This window comes from Lutra lutra, chromosome 10 (assembly GCF_902655055.1).
Source record: "Lutra lutra chromosome 10, mLutLut1.2, whole genome shotgun sequence".
NCBI classification, from domain to species: Eukaryota; Metazoa; Chordata; class Mammalia; order Carnivora; family Mustelidae; genus Lutra; species Lutra lutra.
The window spans coordinates 56,621,782-56,639,479 of NC_062287.1; the positions used below are offsets into that span (position 1 = coordinate 56,621,782).

The following is a 17,698-nucleotide window of genomic DNA, read 5'->3' on the forward strand; positions in this document are numbered from 1 at the left end:
TCTGATTGGAATTAACCTAGTAGTGCCTGGCCAGACAGCCAGTTCTGTAAACTTCTGTGAGATGGCATTGTATGTGTCTTTACTTACAGATGAACAAGCTGACTGGAGAGGTTATAACTTGCCAGTAATCATATGATAGGTATGTGGTAGATATAGGACCTGAATTTTGATTATTTGATTTGGAGCTCATGTCCCAATTGGTTTTTACTTATTTTTATTTTAAACTGTTTTATTTTGTGTGTGTGAGTGTGTGTGTGTGTGTGTGTGTGTGTTTGTGAGAGTGAGAGGGTGGAGGAAGATGGAGAGGGAGAGAGAGAATCTTAAGCAGGCTCTATGCCCTGCGCTTGAGTCCAGTTTGGGGCTTGATCTCACAACCCTGAGATAATGACCTGAGCCAAAATCAAGAGTTAGGTGCTTAGCTGACAGAGCCTAGCAGGCTCCCCTTATTTTTGTATCTTAATAAGATGAACCACTTCACATTCTTTTGGATTAGTCTTGGTATGGATTATAAATAAATTATGAAAATGTCTTATTGGGGATGCAAAGAAAAATAAGGTGTTAGGTCTGTTCTCAGGGAACTAATGGTTGGTTGTAAGGAAAAGACATTTATAGAACTAGAAGCGTTCTCACTTATTTAGTAAGTGGAGGGAAACCCCCTAAATGAGCTCAGGCTATGAGTCATTTAAAGGAGAGAAATAGAAATGTGTGCTACAGTTTAATAGGGAGAGTTTTGTTGTTGTTCCTTTGGGAGGATTGTTAAGTATAGAATTTGGTAATTAAAGATCCACAGCCCTCTTAAGTGTGATTAGAAAAAAAAGAAAACTGGGGACCTGGGTGGCTCAGTCAATTAAGAGACTGACTCTTGGTTTCAACTCAGGTCATGATCTCCTGGTTCCGGGATCCAGCCTTGTGTCGGTGTCTGTGCTCAGCATGGAAACTGCTTCAGATTCTCTCTCTTTGCCCCTCCCCCAGCTTACACTCTCTCTCCCTCTCTGTCTCTCTCTCAAATAAATAAATAAACCTTAAAAAGAAAAGAATAAAAACAAAACTACAGAATTCTGGAGCCAAGTTTTGTTTTTAGTAGGAATGTTTGTATATATGAGTGGGGTCATTTAGTATATTTGTGTTTTCTATGCCTTGCTTACATAAATGTTAATCGAATGAATGAATTTTGGGTCTGACTATGAAGGTTTAGAGGTACTATGTCATTATTATGACATAATGTATTATAAAGGGCTAAAAATGGAACCTTTAAAGAACATCTAGTCTAACCTCTACTTCTAACTGATGAAGGACCTGGGGCCCAGGAAGCAGAAGTGACTTCTAGTAAGTTGTAGAGGACTGGGATCCACTGCTCCTGGCAGCAATAATGATTTTCTGTAATAAATTTCCAATGTTTTCACAGAGATTTCATGAGCATAGCTAGAACATACAGAGAAAATATTCTTGAAAGTATTTTGAATCACTGACTTCTTTACAGGTAAAGTGAGGACATGGAGGTTTGGACTTTTTCTCCGTTCTATAGACCTTGTGTACCAAGTTTAGATTACAAAGGTTCAGTAGGTTGAACCTAACTTTTGATCATCGTTTTCCCACAGTGCACATCTAGCAGAGTTTTTTTTCCCTCAAAGGCCTGGCTGGAAGCAGTGGCCTTTATCTCTGATGTATAATTTACCTCTCCTTCCTGGTGTTTGAGGCTTGTTGGTCTTGATAAATGCCTGTTTTCTATGCACAGCCTGCAGTTAACATGGGGAGCTCCCGGTGTGGAGCTGTTCAGGAAGCAGTGGGTGAGAGTGCATGTGAAGTGGGCAGTGTGGGTTAATGGCCTGTACCCATGAGCAATGCATTAACTCAAAGAGCTTGTCTGGTCTGAATGAATCTATAAATCTCATAGCCAGAAGGGGAAACCGATGTGAAAAGGATGCATTACTATTATTTCACTGCAGAAAGGAATAGAGGTCAAACAGGGTCCAGTAGTGGAGAAGGAATTAGAGTCCATCAGTTCCGAATTTGACTCTAGGCTCAGTCATTTATAAGCCAGGTGGTCTTGCATGTCTTCCTTAGTCTGAAGCTCTGTTCTCCCATCTATAAAATGGTGCTGGTAATACTAAGCACCTCACAGGGGGATTAAATTCTTCCTGAGATACCAGCATGGCATGTTTTCTTCCTCTTTTAGGTCTTTTCTCAGGTATCACCCTCTCAGTGAGGCTTCTCTAACTATCCTTTTAATAATTGTAACCCCTATCCTGGGACTCCCTGTTCCCTAACCCTACTTTATTTTTCTGCCATACCTCTAATTGGTCATATTTTTTGCTATTTGTTAATCTTGTTGCTCCCCACTCATAATAACAACAACAAAATATATCAATAATAGTAACAGCTAGTTCTTATATGTTGGGTACTGTTCTAAGCACTCAACATATGTTAACTAATTTAATCCTTATAGAAATCTTGTTAGGTGGTAGTACTATTGTCATCTCCATATTATAGATTAAAAATTGAGGCATGAGGACACTAAGTGATTTTTAAAAAACATGTGGCTGGTTACCAGTCATAATCTGAACCTGAGCTCTCTGGCTTCAGTCCTTGCTTCTAACCACAATAGAACATAAGCTTCTTGAGGACAGGGGTGTTTTTTTATTCAGTGCTGTTTCCTTAGCACCTAGAGGAGTACTTGGTACATAGTAAGCAATGACTATTTTTGAATGAATGAATGAATATACTTTGATAATAAGTGAGAAAAAAAGTTAAAATGGAGTTATTTTATTACTGTGGCCCCTCTTTATCTTGTAGGGTCCTAACAACTACTCTAGTCCTGTGCTCTTCAGTCTGGTTGCTAACTGCCACACGTCAGGTGTTCAGTTGCCACATGTGGCTAATAGCTCCTATATTGAACATTGTAGATGTAGAACATTTCTCTTACTGTAGAATGTTCAGTTTGGATACTGCTTCTCTAGTACCTCCAGGGTGCCCAGAGTAGAGGGCAAAGAGAGTGAGGCCTGAGCTAGTGATGAGAAAAGAGCGGGGTGGGGTGGCTAATGGAGGGCCGCGGATGCTGAAATAAAGTTTGGCCTTTATTTTTGAACCGGTGGTTTCTGAATTTGACCATCTATCAGAAATATCTGGGGGAAGCTTATTTAGCATTCTGATTCTCAGGTGGTCTGAATTAGTAGTTTTGGTGTGGGACCTAAGTGTGTGTGTGTGTGTGTGTGTGTGTGTGTGTGTAGGGGGGTAACTTAACTATTTTTAAGTGTGCAGTACAGTAGCATTAACTATATGTACCTTGTACAACAGATCTCTAGTACTTTTCCTTTTGCATAACTGAAACTATACCCGTTAAATAGCAGCTCCATAGCCCTCAAAGCCCCTGGCAACTACCATTCTAATTTCTAAGAGTTTGACTCTTTAGATACTAAATATAAATGGAGTTACACGTTATCTCTCTTTTTGTTTCTGGCTTATTTTACTTAGCATAATGTCCTCAGGATTATCCATGTTGTAGCATATGACAGGATTTTTTTCTTTTTTAAGACTTAATAATATATTGCATATATATATACCCCATTTTATTTAACCATTCTTCTGTCAGTGGACATTTAGGTTGCTTGCTCTTGGCTATTGTGAATAATGCTGCGGTGAACATGGTTATGCAAATATCTCTGTAATATCCCGTTTTTAGTTCTTTTGGATCTAGACCCAGAAGTGGAATTGCTGGATCATATAATAATTCTATTTTTAACTTTTTGAGGAACTTCCATACTGTTTTCCATAGCAGCTGTACCATTTTACATTCTCACAAACAGTGCACAAGGGTTCCAGTTTCTCTGCATCTTTGCCAACCCTGGTTATTTTCTGTTTGTTTTTTTTTTAATTTTAATTTTTTTTTTTAATAGCGGCCATTCTAACAGATGTGAGGTGGTATCTCATTGTGGTTTTAATTTGCACTTCCCTGGTAATTAGTGATATTGAGCATCTTTTCATATGAGGATTGGCCATTTGTGTATCTTCTTTGGAGAAATGTCTATTCAGGTTTCTTGCCAATTTTTAAATCAAATTATTTGTAGAACTGTTTTAAATAAGTACCCCGGGTAATTCTGATGGAGGGTGGTAGTGAGTGGGCCAGCAGCTGTGATGGAGAGTGAGGGGACTTGGCTCACTCAAGCTACATTATTCTCAATTGGATTATTCTTGGCATCACATGCTGTCTCCAATTTGATTTTTTATTATGTCTATACCATTAAGCCTCAAATTAGACAGGTGCTTCCCTGGGGAGAAACTTTGCTCTGTCCTGAAATTACCCTCTCTTCCATTTCCTGAGCCTTTAGCTTCTAATACAATCTCTTTCCTTTTCATCAGGCATGATTTTTCAGGGTTGGTGCTGCTGGGCAGGAATCTCTCCATTGCTCCTGTCTTCCAATCCGTTCCTCCTCCCCCGCGCCAAGTATCTTCAGCTTCATCAAACAAAACTCTTCCTGATCCTGCACCCAGGCTGGTAGTCCAGGGCTTCCTGGGGCCTTTGCATCAAACAGGGATGGTTCTATCTTGGTTTTCTGAGCCTTTCTGTCCTGAGACAAAGGACTTGGCCTGATACTCAGAGTCTCAACTATTTGGAATACAGCAGTTCCTGACTGAGTCTCAGACCTCCCATTGCAAGGGCCTAGTAGTCTTTGAACTAACCAGTAAGCAGAGAAGATTGCTTGTGCTTCAGGTAGATAAATAGCCTAATTGCCATTCTTCTGGTTTGGGGAGTCTAGAAGCCAGAGGTCCAGTCCTGAATCTGTTACTGACTTGGTATGTAACTTTGAGGAAGTCACTCAGTCTCTGTTTTCTCTGTAGCAAAATGCAGGGCTTGAATTAAATATTCAAGGTCCTGCCAAGCTCCTACACTCTTAGGTCCTTTTCTGTTAATTAAACTGTGTAGTACTGGTATGCTTGACCCTCTGTTAGTTATTGGGAACTACATAGCTTAACAACATAGCCTCTCCTTTCACAAAGCTCAGAGCCCAGGAGGGAAACACTTCTGTGAACAACCAGGTCTAATTTGAAGCAGGTCTAGAATGGGACTATCACCAGGAATGTTTGAACAGAACACAGTGATTAGTTCTAGCTGGAAGGATCTCGGAAGCTTCAAGCAGGACAGAGTGTTTAAGCCTTTGGTGCTGTCTTCACTTCTGTTATTCTTTCTTTTCCCCATCCCCATGAGTCCCCAGGCCCTTTCCCTTCTTAAAATTTGCTACAGTTTTCATGGCAAATCACATTACTCTTTAAAAAACAAACAAACAAATAACCTAAACCCATAGTCGTAAAAATCCTTTCCTCCCTTGTCCAAACTCTTGCAGTAGTTGCATAGGTGTACAGGTTCCGTGTAAAATTCCTTTAGCCTTTCTTTTGTATAAATTGGAACTAAGAGTTCAAGTGGCTTCTCTCATTTTGTCTGCCATCAGGATTTTTTTTTTAAGATTTTATTTATTTATTTGACAGAGAGAGATCACAAGTAGACAGAGAGGCAGGCAGAGAGAGAGAGGGAAGCAGGCTCCCTGCTGAGCAGAGAGCCTGATGCGGGACTTGATCCCAGGACCCTGAGATGATGACCTGAGCCGAAGGCAGCGACTTAACCCACTGAGCCACCCAGGCACCCTGCCATCAGGATTTTAAGCTTTGAGTGTTTGGGTCTCATTTTTGCTGCTACACTATGAGTTCCATGAGGACAAACAATATATCTTACTCTTTCATCATCTATACCTCTTCCAAGAGATTTACACAACAAATAACCCAGTGTAGAGAGTCATTAGATGTGTGCTTATTTTTTTTTTTAAATTTTATTTATTTATATTTTTTTAAGATCTTATTTATTTATTTGACAGGCAGAGAGTCAGGCAGAGAGTCAGGCATAGAGAGAAGGAAGTAGGCTCCCTGCTGAGCAGAGAGCCCGATTCAGGGCTCCATCCCAGGACACTGATCCCAGGACCCTGAGATTATGACCTGAGCCGAAGGCAGAGGCTTTAACCCACTGAGCCAGCCAGGTGCCCCAAATGTGTGCTTATTTTAAACTGAGTCTCTTGGGTCACCTGGGGGCTCAGTGGGTTAAGCCTCTGTCTTCAGGCTCAGGTCATGATCTCAGGGTCCTGGGATCGAGCCCTGCATCAGGCTCTCTGCTGAGGAGGGACCCTGCTTCCCCACTCCCCTCTTTGCCTGCCTATCTGCCTACTTGTGTTCTCTGTCTGTCAAATAAATAAATAAAATCATTAAAAAAAATAAACTGAATCTCTTAACTCTGATATGGATGTCATACTTGGTTATTTATTCCAGATGTGCTGTTACTAAGTGATAAATTTAAACATGTAACACGGTTGTTTTTTGGTCAATCTGATCCTTCTTTCTTGCTTCAATCTTCTTGGCTCTAAGAGGGAGAGTGAACGTTATGACAGGAACTAAAGAACACTGGGTTTAGAGTGTGAGGAATCAGGGTAAAATCTAGGTGAGTTTGTAAGTGGAGGCTAATCCCAGTCTGATTCTACACTGAATTATTAGATGACTGCAGAAATCCCTTGAAAAGTAAAAAAATTGATCTTTTAATTTTTTTTGGCTTTTAGCATTTTTAATTAACAAACATTCACAAGGTACTTCTTGTGTGCTAAGACCTGTGTTAGAGGAATAGAAAGAAGAGTAAGATATGGCCTTTGCCCTCCAAAAACACTATATGCTAATTTGGCAGGCAGGTGTGAACACAAAGGAATAAAAGGAAGTGGACAAAGGGAGTGAGGAGGGACGAGGAATTGGGCAAAATGCTTGAATTTGGGATTTGCCAGGTAATGGGATTCAGTTTGGGAGCTTGGCTTGCCTTCTGAGGGTCCCATCTATGAGGTCTTTTCTCAGAGTACACCTGGGTAAAGTACACGGGGTAAAGGATCTGCATCGCACATATAATATGAAATTGAAGAGAGAGTCAGTGTTCAGTCCATTATCATTTTTATATAACAACACTGTCACACAGGAGAAAGAATAGGGAACTTGAGGTCACATCTCTGGTCTGTCACTAAAAGGGTATACATCCTTGAGCATGTTGCATAGTATTGCCGAAAGATTAATTTTGTTTAAAAAAATAAGAGAATAAATGCCTCATGTAATTGTTCAGTTCAGTTTGATAAACATTTATGGGAGTCCACTCAGTGCTAACTGGATTCTGAGGTTGCAGAAGTTAAAGGACAATTTCCCAGGAACTCTTAATTTAGTGGGAAGAATTGTGTCATGTGAGAGTGTGAAATAGAAGCCATTTAAGAGGATCTCTTGAAAAAGTGCTATATAAACATGAAGGCTTCCACCACAGATGACCATTCATAGGGCTACTTCCCACTAGAACAGTATTACTCTAAGTAATGTCTGATCAGATCTCCTTTCCTTTTTTGGGAGGGGTGTGTGTGTGTGTTTTATCAATCCTGAAAGTTCAGGATTGCCAGAAGGAGTAAGTATAAGTAAGTATAATAATATCAGTCAGGTCATCTGGATGAATTAACATCTGACACACAGTAGGCAATGACTAATGGAAGCTTTCATTATCCCTAATCTGTGTGTCATCTGAGTTTCAGAACAAGGGGAAATCTCTCAAATTAACTCCCATGTTCTCGGCAGTGTTCTAGGCATTAGGGGTACAACAATGAACAAAACAGATGCAAACATTTACCATCAGGGAGCTTACATTTTTTGGGGGAAGACAAATAACAAGATAAAAGTTAATAAGATGAAATATTAAGTGTGGCAGACAAGTGGGAAGGAGGAAAAATAAAGCGAAGAATGGAGAACTGTAGTGAAGGTTTGAACTTTATTTACTTTTAAAGATTTTTTACTAGAGAGCGTACACACACAAGCAGGGGGAATGAGCAGGAGAGGGAGAAGCAGGCTCCCTGCTGAGCAGGGAAGCCCCCAACATGGGGCTCCATCCCAGGACCCCACAGTCATGAGCCAAGCTGAAGGCAGATGCCCACCCGACTGAGCCACCCAGGTAGTTCCACGTTTCAATTTTTTTTTTAAGATTTTATTTATTTACTCAACAGAGAGAGACCACAAGTAGGCAAAGAGGCAAGCAGAGAGAGAGAGGAGGAAGCAGGCTCCCTGCAGAGCAGAGAGCCCAATGCGGGTCTGGATCCCAGGACCCCGAGATCATGACCTGAGCTGAAGGCAGAGGCTTAACCACTGAGCCACGCAGGTGCCCCACCACGTTTCAATTTTTAAATAAAGAGCCAAAGAAGGCCTCATGTGAGAATGTGACTTTTGATGAAGACCTGAAGAAGATGAGAGAATGAGTTGGAGGAAGAGCATTCCAGAAAAAGGGAACAACAAGTGCCAAGGCTCTTAAATCAGACCTGGTATGTTTCAAGAACTAGCAGGAGGCCAGGGTGGCTGAAATGAAGTGGTCAAAGGGGAGAGTAATAGAAGAGGTGAGAAGATTGTGATGTGAACAGATCTTGTTGGGTCTTCTAGATCTTAGGAGTGACTAGCTTTTCCATGGAGTAAGATGGGAAGTCATTGATGGGAAGAGTTACCTGATACAGTTTTTTTCATATGTTTTCACAGACTCATTCTGACTATTGTGTTGAGAATAGATGGAAGAACGGATAGATTCCAAAGCAGGGAGACCAGTTAGGAGGCAGTTATATCAATCCTGGTGAGAGACATTGGTGGCTTAAAGTGGTGGAAGTGGGAGTAGTGAGAATTGATTTTTCAGGTAGAACTGAAAAAGATTTTCTGTTGGACTAGTTGTGAGGTATAAGAAAAAGAGAAGTGAAGAGTAACTCCAAAATTTTGACCTTTGCTCTTAAAAGGATAGAGTTGCCATTAACTGAACTGAGAAAAGACTTCAGGGAAACAAATTTCAGGGAAGAGGGTGAGAGGATATAAAAATTTAGATGGTATTTGCATTCATGAGATTAGATGAAGTGACCTTGGTCATGCATAAAGTTACAAAAGAGAAAAGGCACAAGACTTGAGCCTCGGTCACCATGAAGTTTAGATACTGAGAATAAGCTGCCAGAATAATGGGGAAAGAAACCAAAACAAAACTCCACCAAAACTCAGTAAGTATATGACTGGAAGCCAAATGAAGAGAGTGTTTAAAAGAGGAGAAAAAGTGATCAACTGGGTCACATTCTGCTAATATATCAAGGAAGATGGTGGAGGTGACTGATAAGAACAGCAGTTGTGGTGTTATGGTGGGAATGAAAATCTGATAGGTATGGGTTCAAAAGAATGAGAGGGAAAATGAGAAAAAGCAAATATAAATAGCTCTTTCTAGAAGCTTTGTTATGAAGGGAAGTAGAGAAATAGATTGGTAGCTGGCCTGTTAGATGAAATAAAGAAAGGGTTTTTTTTTTTTTAATTTATTTTTTTAGGCAAGACAAAAGGAGCAAATGCTAAAGGGAATAATCCTGAAGAAAGGGAAAAATCTGATAATGTGGGAGAAAGAGGAGGGAAATAACTAGAGTAATGTCATTTGTGTTTGGTGAGGGGATAGAATCTGATGTATCTATGGAGGGTTGGAGAGGTCTTGGTCCCCATGGTAAAAGGGAAGAAGTTAGAGTGTATGTGCACAGATGCAGTTTGGTAGGTAAATGTAGGAGTGTGTGAAAGGTCTCATCTGGGTGATTGATTTTGTTCAGACAAATAAGCAAAATCACTAGATGACAGAATAACTCCCAAGGTTAGGAGCAAAGAAAGCATGAGATAGTTAGGATTATAAATAGTCTTGGCAAATACAGGATGATTGTCTATTTTGAGCCTACATGAAAATGATGATCAAAAGTTTAAAGTTTAACTTTAATGAACAGAGTCATGTATGTTTTCTTCCTCCCAAGATCTGTGCCAATGTAGGCAGAAAGTAGATGATGAATTTCATTTAACCAGGGCTGTGTCTTAATCAAATTAGTGTTAATACGGGTGATAGAGGGCCAATGGAGTGATTATAAAAATTGACCAAGGAGGGGCGCCTGGGTGGCTCAGTGGGTTAAAGCCTCTGCCTTCGGCTCAGGTCATGATCCCAGGGTCCTGGGATCGAGCCCCACATCGGGCTCTCTGCTTAGCGGGGAGCCTGCTTCCTCCTCTCTCTATGCCTGCCTCTCTGCCTACTTGTGATCTTTGTCTGTGAAATAAATAAATTAAAAAAAAAATTGACCAAGGAATTTAAACTAGCCAGGATTAGGAGGGGAGTGAGGGTGTGAGGAAGGTGGTAGAAATTAAATGCAGGTAGCATCAGTAGATTCAATGTCCTGATAAGCTGAAGGATTGTTAAAGTTGGAGTAACTATAGTGAGTGAACTAGAAAGATAAGAGGTACTGATTGGAGAATGAGAAATTTGGAATTAAGATTATAGAAGATAGACAGTTGTTGGTATTGATAAGGTCAAAAGTATAACCGTGGGAATGAGATGCTGAAACTCAAGGTGGAATTGAAGATAACAGAGAAGAGGAGGTCAAGTAACAGGGAGGACAATATGTTGTAACTACTATTTATATAGTTATTGAAATTACCAAGACTTATGGCAAGAATGGTATTGGAGAGAATAACAGTTTACTAGGAACCACAGTCTTTAAGGCATAAGTGGCAATAACAGCTATAAGTTCAAGCTCAGTGGTAGATGGTAAGTGAGAGAAAAAGCAGCCCCATTTGCTAGGGCTGCTGAAGATACATTGTCAGGGACTGCCACATTTCACTTAGAGAAAGAAGGCAAGGGAGACATTAACAGAAGAGATTGACAATACAGAGATTTGCTGACCTTGAGATCCAAAGGGTACAGTGGAAAAAGTTAGGAAGGGAGAGAGATGAGGGTTAGAAAATACAATGTACAGAGCCTCCTAGGAGTAAAGTCTGGGAGATGAGGAACGGCCTGGGGTTCCTGGCGGTGGGGGTGGGTGCAGCAGCTAATGACAATCCCAACTGAGGAGGAGGTAGTCTTTTCTAATTGTTTGTAGTAACATTATTCACATTGGTCTTCCAATGAGATTTGGAATAAGATATGATTTTGCTGGGTAAAAAAAAAAAATCCATGTGGATAATATAAATTTATTTGCAAATATTAAAAACATACTACTTTGGAATAAGAAACATTTTATATGTTTTATAAAGACCAGACAGATGCACACTTATTCTCCTGCAAGAACATACGTCTGGCGGGGCACCTGGGTGGCTTAGTGGTTAAGCCTCTGCCTTCAGCTCAGGTCATGATCTCAGGGTCCTGGGATCGAGTCCCACATCGGGCTCTCTGCTCTGCAGGGAGCCTGCTTCCTCCTCTCTCTCTCTCTGCTTGCCTCTCTGCCTACTTGTGATCTCTCTCTGTCAAATAAATAAAATCTTTAAAAAAAAAAAAAAGAACATACGTCTGGCGATACCAAAGCACATCAGTATCTTGTACTTAGTTTCTTTATTCAAACCACTTTGTCTTTTTTACTAAGTCATTTTGCTTCCTAAGGGACATGATGGAATTTGTTTCCAGGGAAGCAGGTTGCTTCATTTGAATGATCTATTCAGGAATTAGTTGTTCTAGATTACAAATCAATTTGGAAATCCCAGTGGCACTTGAGAGAAGAAAAAATCCGGCAGTGAGCTTTTGATTTTATCTTGAAAGGCTAATAAGTGGTGGTCAGACTTATAGTTTGTGATCATCTTTATCTAAAACAGAAAGTCTGGAATGTTTTAAAACCATTGTTTTCATGCTATAACATAGATAAACCTTGACGACATTATGCTAAGTAAAATAAGCCAGTCATAAGGGACATGTATGATTCCTCTTAAATGAGGTTCCTGGAATAGTTAAATTCATAGAGACAGAAAGTAGAATGTGGGGAGGAGAAAAGGGGGATTTAGTCTTTAATAAGTACAGAGTTTCAAATGAGGAAGATGAAAAAGTTCTGGAGATGGATGGTGATAATAGTTGCACAACACTGTGCAGGTACTTTGTGCCTCAGAACTGTATACTTAAAATGGTAAATTTTATGATATCTATTTTAGGACCATAAACAAAAGAAGCTCCTGTGTTTTGAGTGTCTCGTGCCTACAAAGCTACTTGCCTAAACTTAATTGACCATTCTTATGTTGAATTACAAATAATGAACCCCGCTTTTCCCAATACCTTATGTTTCTGTACTACTCTATAGTTAAGTAAATGTTTTCGTATCTGATTCAGAACATCCTTGAGAAGTAGGTAGACAGAAATAGATAAGGAAACAGATTCTAAGAGACTTGCTACTGGTAGGTCAGAGAGAGAGGTCAGTGCCTAGTTCAGCATGGTTCAGTTCCAGAGCTTCCAAAGCCATAAATGGGGGGGTTTAAAACTTAAAAGTGGGAGGCTTTCTCTGAAGCAATATAGTTCCCTCAGCAGAGAGTCCATCCCTTTATTAGAGCTCAGAGGCAGAACAGTTGAGATCTACATTCTTAACTTGCACATTCTGCCTGGTTTGTATCCAGATCTTCAGCAGAGCATTTGGACAAAGTAAGGAGACTGATCACACCATCTGTAGTTGGATTGATTAAATTCTATATGCCCATCTCTCTCTCTTTCTCTCTTTTTTTTTTTTTTTGCCCATAAAGGGAATTAGTTTTTCAAATATGCATAATGTAATATAATAGGATCAAAAGTAAATAAGGAGATTCACAATGAAGGGGGAAAATAAGGAAAGCAGAGTAAATGAAGCCAAGGTAAATTTAGTACCAGAAATTCCTACTTTTGCTAAGATTCAGTAGCAAATTCAACTCTGAGCTTCCTAGTGGCCAGAGCAAGGTCTGGTTCAAGGTTCAGAGTATCTCTCATTCACTCATTTATTCTTTCAACTGATAGTTTATTCTCAGAAGACACACATGTATCTCTGCCTCTAATATCTAAAGAAAATAGAGCTCTTCTTAAACAATAGATGATGTTAGCGGTTGCCACAATAAACTTGATTGTAGGCTCTTTGTCTGGTTTATTTCTAGTTAAGGTGTACCTGGCACCAGTAATTGGCTCAGACTGAATACTTACTCTAATAAGAAATGATTGCTTTTTTAAGGATCTCATGTAAAACTTGGATAATGGATAGCCATTTTGATGTTTAGCAAATACCGGATACCTGAGGTATATACTTGCTCCTGTGCTGGCTCTTTGGAAAATAAAGACATGAATAAATTATGGTTTTATCTTCAAGGAATATTTTTAAAAAGCTGATGATACAAAGTACTGTGAAGATATAAAATGCTTTGTGCGGACTGTGGGCGCTTCAGAGGAAAGAGTTCATCATAGGCCAGGCTGTTCAGTTTCCCCACGGGTAAAAACGAAATAATAGTACCTACTTCACAGGGTTGTTGTGAAAATTAAAAGGAGTTAACATAAAGCCCTAAGATATATTCCTGGCTCATAGGAAGCATTCCATAAATTTTAGCTAATAATATATTTAGGGAAGACATCCAGGAGAAGGGGGTACATGGATTTAGGTTCTTTAGATCCCTGTGCTTGTCTCTACCAAAGCACATGGGTATCCTTATCTGACTCTTTATGTTTCCCTTCTCTGCTAGCTCCAAGGTCCTTCAGGGCATGTACCATAATAGTGTTGGTTGGGCCTGGTATAATATAAATACCCATTGAAGGTTTGTTGACAGAAGGAAGAAAGCAAGCAAGCATATTGGGAGCCAAGCAGGCTTGCTCCTTTAGCAACTGAGAATATTCTAAAGACATGCTTTCTAGGAGCCCTACTTGACTCTGAATTATACCTGACAGCATATTCTGTTGTCCTGTTATTCTTCCTCCATGTTCCTTCATTACTGCCTTTATACCCTTGTTGGACTACTGCTGACTTCTAAGCAAATGAACTAGTGGTTGGTGGGTAGTTAGTTCACAGCATTCGTCATCTCAGATCATATTGATTCCCAGTTGTTCATTGGGTGTCTTTGCCTCTCCTTGTTCAAAAATGAAAGCCCTCTAGGTGCATCTGGGTTGCTCCGTTGGTTACAAGTCACGATCTCAGGGTCCTGGGATTGAGCCCCGTGTTGGGGGGGGGGGTTCCTGCTCAGCAGGAAGTCCGCTTTTACCTCTCCTTCTCCCTTTGCCTCTCCCCCGCCTCCACTGCTCATGCTCTTTCTCTCTCACAGATAAATAAAATCTTTAAAAAAAAAAAAAAAAAAGAATGCCATTTTTCAGTGCTTACCTGGAAACCCCTTACTTTCCCCTCATTGAGCCCTGCATACAGAAAGTTTCTAAATCCTATCAGTTATGATTCAAAATAATTCCCCAGTTCTTTCTTTCTTTTCTATTTCCATTCTTCCTTTCTAGTGGAAACCTTGTTTCTTTTCTGCCAGTTCATCCTCCATCTTCTCATGAAATATGTCACTTTGTTACTTTAGTCTTTCGTGGCTCCCTATCCATCTTCACAGCAGTTCTTTAGATTAAATGGTAGTATTTCCATGCTATAGATGAGGAGATAATTGCCTTCCTTTAGCAGATAGCCTCAAGATGAATTTAATACTCAAAAGAGGTTTTTTTTTTTTTTTTTTTTTTGAGGCTCTCTAATTACCCTTGTAAAACCTTAGACCCAGGAAGAGGAGAGTCCAAAGTCCTGGGTGTCTTATAGACATTGTGGGTCCAAGCCATTGAAAACTGCAAGTGATGAGGATGTTTCCCTAGATGAAGTGAAGATAAAGTCACCATTCCTTGAGTATTTACATATTCTCTGGCAAAACATTTATTGGCTCATTTTGTCCTCCCTAAAATCCTAGGATGTAATTAACACTAGTATTTCCACTCTACGCAAGAGAAACTGAAATTAAGTTTACTATCCAAGGCTTCATAGGTGCCATGACTTAAAAACCTATGTTCTTGGAGCACCTGGATTGTTCAGTGGGTTGAGCCTCTGCCTTTGGCTCGGGTCATGATCTCAGGGTCCTGGGATTGAGCCCCGCATTGGGCTCTCTGGTCAGCACGGAGCCTGCTTCCCCCTCTCTCTGCCTGCCTGTGATCTCTCTCTGTCAAATAAATAAATGAAATCTTAAAACAACAACAACAACAAAAGAAACCTATGTTCTTAACCATTATGTGAAGTTTCCAGGTAGCATTTTGCACATGTTGCTTCCGTAGGAAAGATGAGAACTTTGTGTGCTATAAACTTGCTGTTGAGAATTGCTAATCTGATGGGCTTCATGGATTTGCTGCAGAGAACTAACGTATTCTGGTAGAGTACTTTGAATAGGTTCTTCAGTGAATACCTTTATTTCTTTATATTTCCTTAGTATGCTGTATCTCATGACACATCAATCCAAAATGCCACCTAAGACTTATGACCAGTAAAAGGGGAAGAGGAGCTTTACTGGGACTGTGTTTTCATACAGCTAAATTGTTTATTTGTTTGTCTTCCTAATTATCTGTTCTTCTGTCCATCCAGAAAATGATCCAGTCTAAAGTTAGAGACCTGGGTCTTGTTAAGAACCCAGTCTGTGACCCTGACTCGCCATGTATTTCTGGGGTAGTTCCTTCCCTTCTCTGTGCCTCAGTTCTTTTCTTCTACAAAAAAAGTAAATAAAGGGGGTGCCTGGGTGGCTCGGTAGGTTAAGCCTCTGTCTTCAGCTCGGGTCATGATCTCAGGGTTCTGGGATCAAGCCCCACATTGGGCTCTCTGCTCGGTGGATAGCCTGCTTCCTCCTCTCTCTCTGCCTGCCTCTCTGTCTACTTGTGATCTCTCTCTCTCCGTCAAATAAATAAATAAAATCTAAAAAAAAAAAAAGTAAATAAAGGTATTAGATGGCATGAATGTAGACCTCTTCCATCCAGCTCTCTGCAGCTGGATGTGACAAGCAATATGGCAGTTGTACTTTTGAAAAGTAACACTGATACTTTTATACTAAATTACAGGCCTTTTCTCAGAAGATAAAATCTGATGCATATATATATATATATATACATACATACATATATATATGTATATATTTGCATTGCAAATCTAGTCTCTTGTAAGTAACCATTAAAGAGGGGCTCTGAGGATGCTGGTTTTTAGCCTCTCCAGAAATGCCTGATGACTATTTCTTGTAGCTGGGAATGTTATATAGCAAGTCTGCATGTAGCAATCCATTTCTAGCAAATTATAGCTTTGCTTCAGAGGTGTGTGATAATTTAAGGTCATTGTATTATGTGGTTGTGAAACTGTGGTAGGCAATCAATTTGTTCAGCAAATAGTTTCCAAGCACATACTGTGTGCCTGACTTTGTGTTAGGTAGTAGGAATGGGAGACTCTGACAAGATTAATCTCTTTCATGGGCTTGGCAGGAGTTGGGAGTGTGATATAATTATGTTAGAGTGTGATAAATACTACAGAAGCTTCCCAATGAAGATAGCATCTAATAGAGCCCTGAAAAGAAGAGTAGGAATGATCCAGATTAAGAGATAGGGTAGATTAGGGAGAACCCCTGAATGATGGAGAAGGGTGGTGTTTCAGGCACGGAGAACAACATGTGGAAATATTCAGGGGCAAGACAGTATGGCATGTTCAGGGGAACTCAAAGAAGATGAAATCTGCTGTATTATAAAACGTGAGGGCAGGAAAAAGCTATTTTGAAATTACAGCCATTTTAGGTATCACATCTGGATTGTGAAATAGCATGATGCCATAGAAAGGACTGTACTTGGGATCTGAAGACCCAGATTTTAGTCCATGGCTTTCCACTGGCTATCTATGGGATCTTGAACAAATTATTTAACTTCTCTGATTCTGTTTATCTGCAAAATGGTAACTGTTAACTCTTGCACCATCCTTTTAAGCTATAAAACTGCTACACTATGAAAGCTTTTTTTAATCCTTGCTCTGTTTTAAATGCTTTGTGTCAATATAGCACTTTTATTACGGTAATTCTTATATACAACTGTTTCCCCATTAAGAACAGCTCTTTTAAGAGCAGAGAATGACACAAGGTTAGTCCCAAGTACTTGTGAGGTTTAATGAATAATTGGATTCTATATTAAGGGAAATTCCCTCTGAAATTTGTTTGCTCTTAAAAAAAAAACCCCTTGAAAAAGAAAAAAAAAAAAAAACCCTTGAGAAGAAATTTTGTATTATTTGCAAGCATTTGACTTGAGAGACAATTTTGTTGTGTTTTTGATTAGCAAAAAAAGCCATTTTCTGAAGGCTATTTCAAATGGGCTGAATGCTCTAGTGGTTAGAATGTGACATTTTGCAGATGAGCATATCATTTACAGGCAGGCACAAGAGGTGGTTATTGAGGTTTTGCATGAAAAGATCTTTTTGTTAACTGTGGAAACCTTTTTGATATTGAGATCCTGTTGGCAGATCCTAGAAATCAGAGTTCTCCTCCATTTCACCTTTAAATTGAAACATTTTCTGAGACGAGATGATATATACAGAACTGTAAAATATGGAAATCTGATGTGCAGTTTGATTACATTTGGCAGAAAGTAGTATAAAGAATAGACAGCTGCTATAAAAACTGGCCTTCCTTGTATACTGTCATAGTGATAGAATTAAGAAAAAAAAACCACTAAAACTGAGTTTTCTTAAATTTGTTAGGTAAGAATTCAATAAAAGGTTTCTTTTTATTTACCCATTAATTCATTCTTCTTGACTAGTCAACAAATACTTAGCACTCTGCTTTATACTAGGACCTTTCCTAGAAATTTAGTAGTGAATAAAACAGATATGGTCCCTTGACCTCATGGTGCTTCAGATGTAGCAGGAGGAAA

The 17,698-nt window shown here is 39.6% G+C and overlaps 1 protein-coding gene across 5 annotated transcripts in view; it reads left to right on the top strand.

Annotated features, from left to right (window-relative positions):
- The window catches only part of FAM168A (family with sequence similarity 168 member A), a 243,745-nt gene that overhangs the window by 139,568 nt on the left and 86,479 nt on the right, over positions 1-17,698 (top strand). The gene's annotated exons all lie outside the window — the stretch shown is intronic.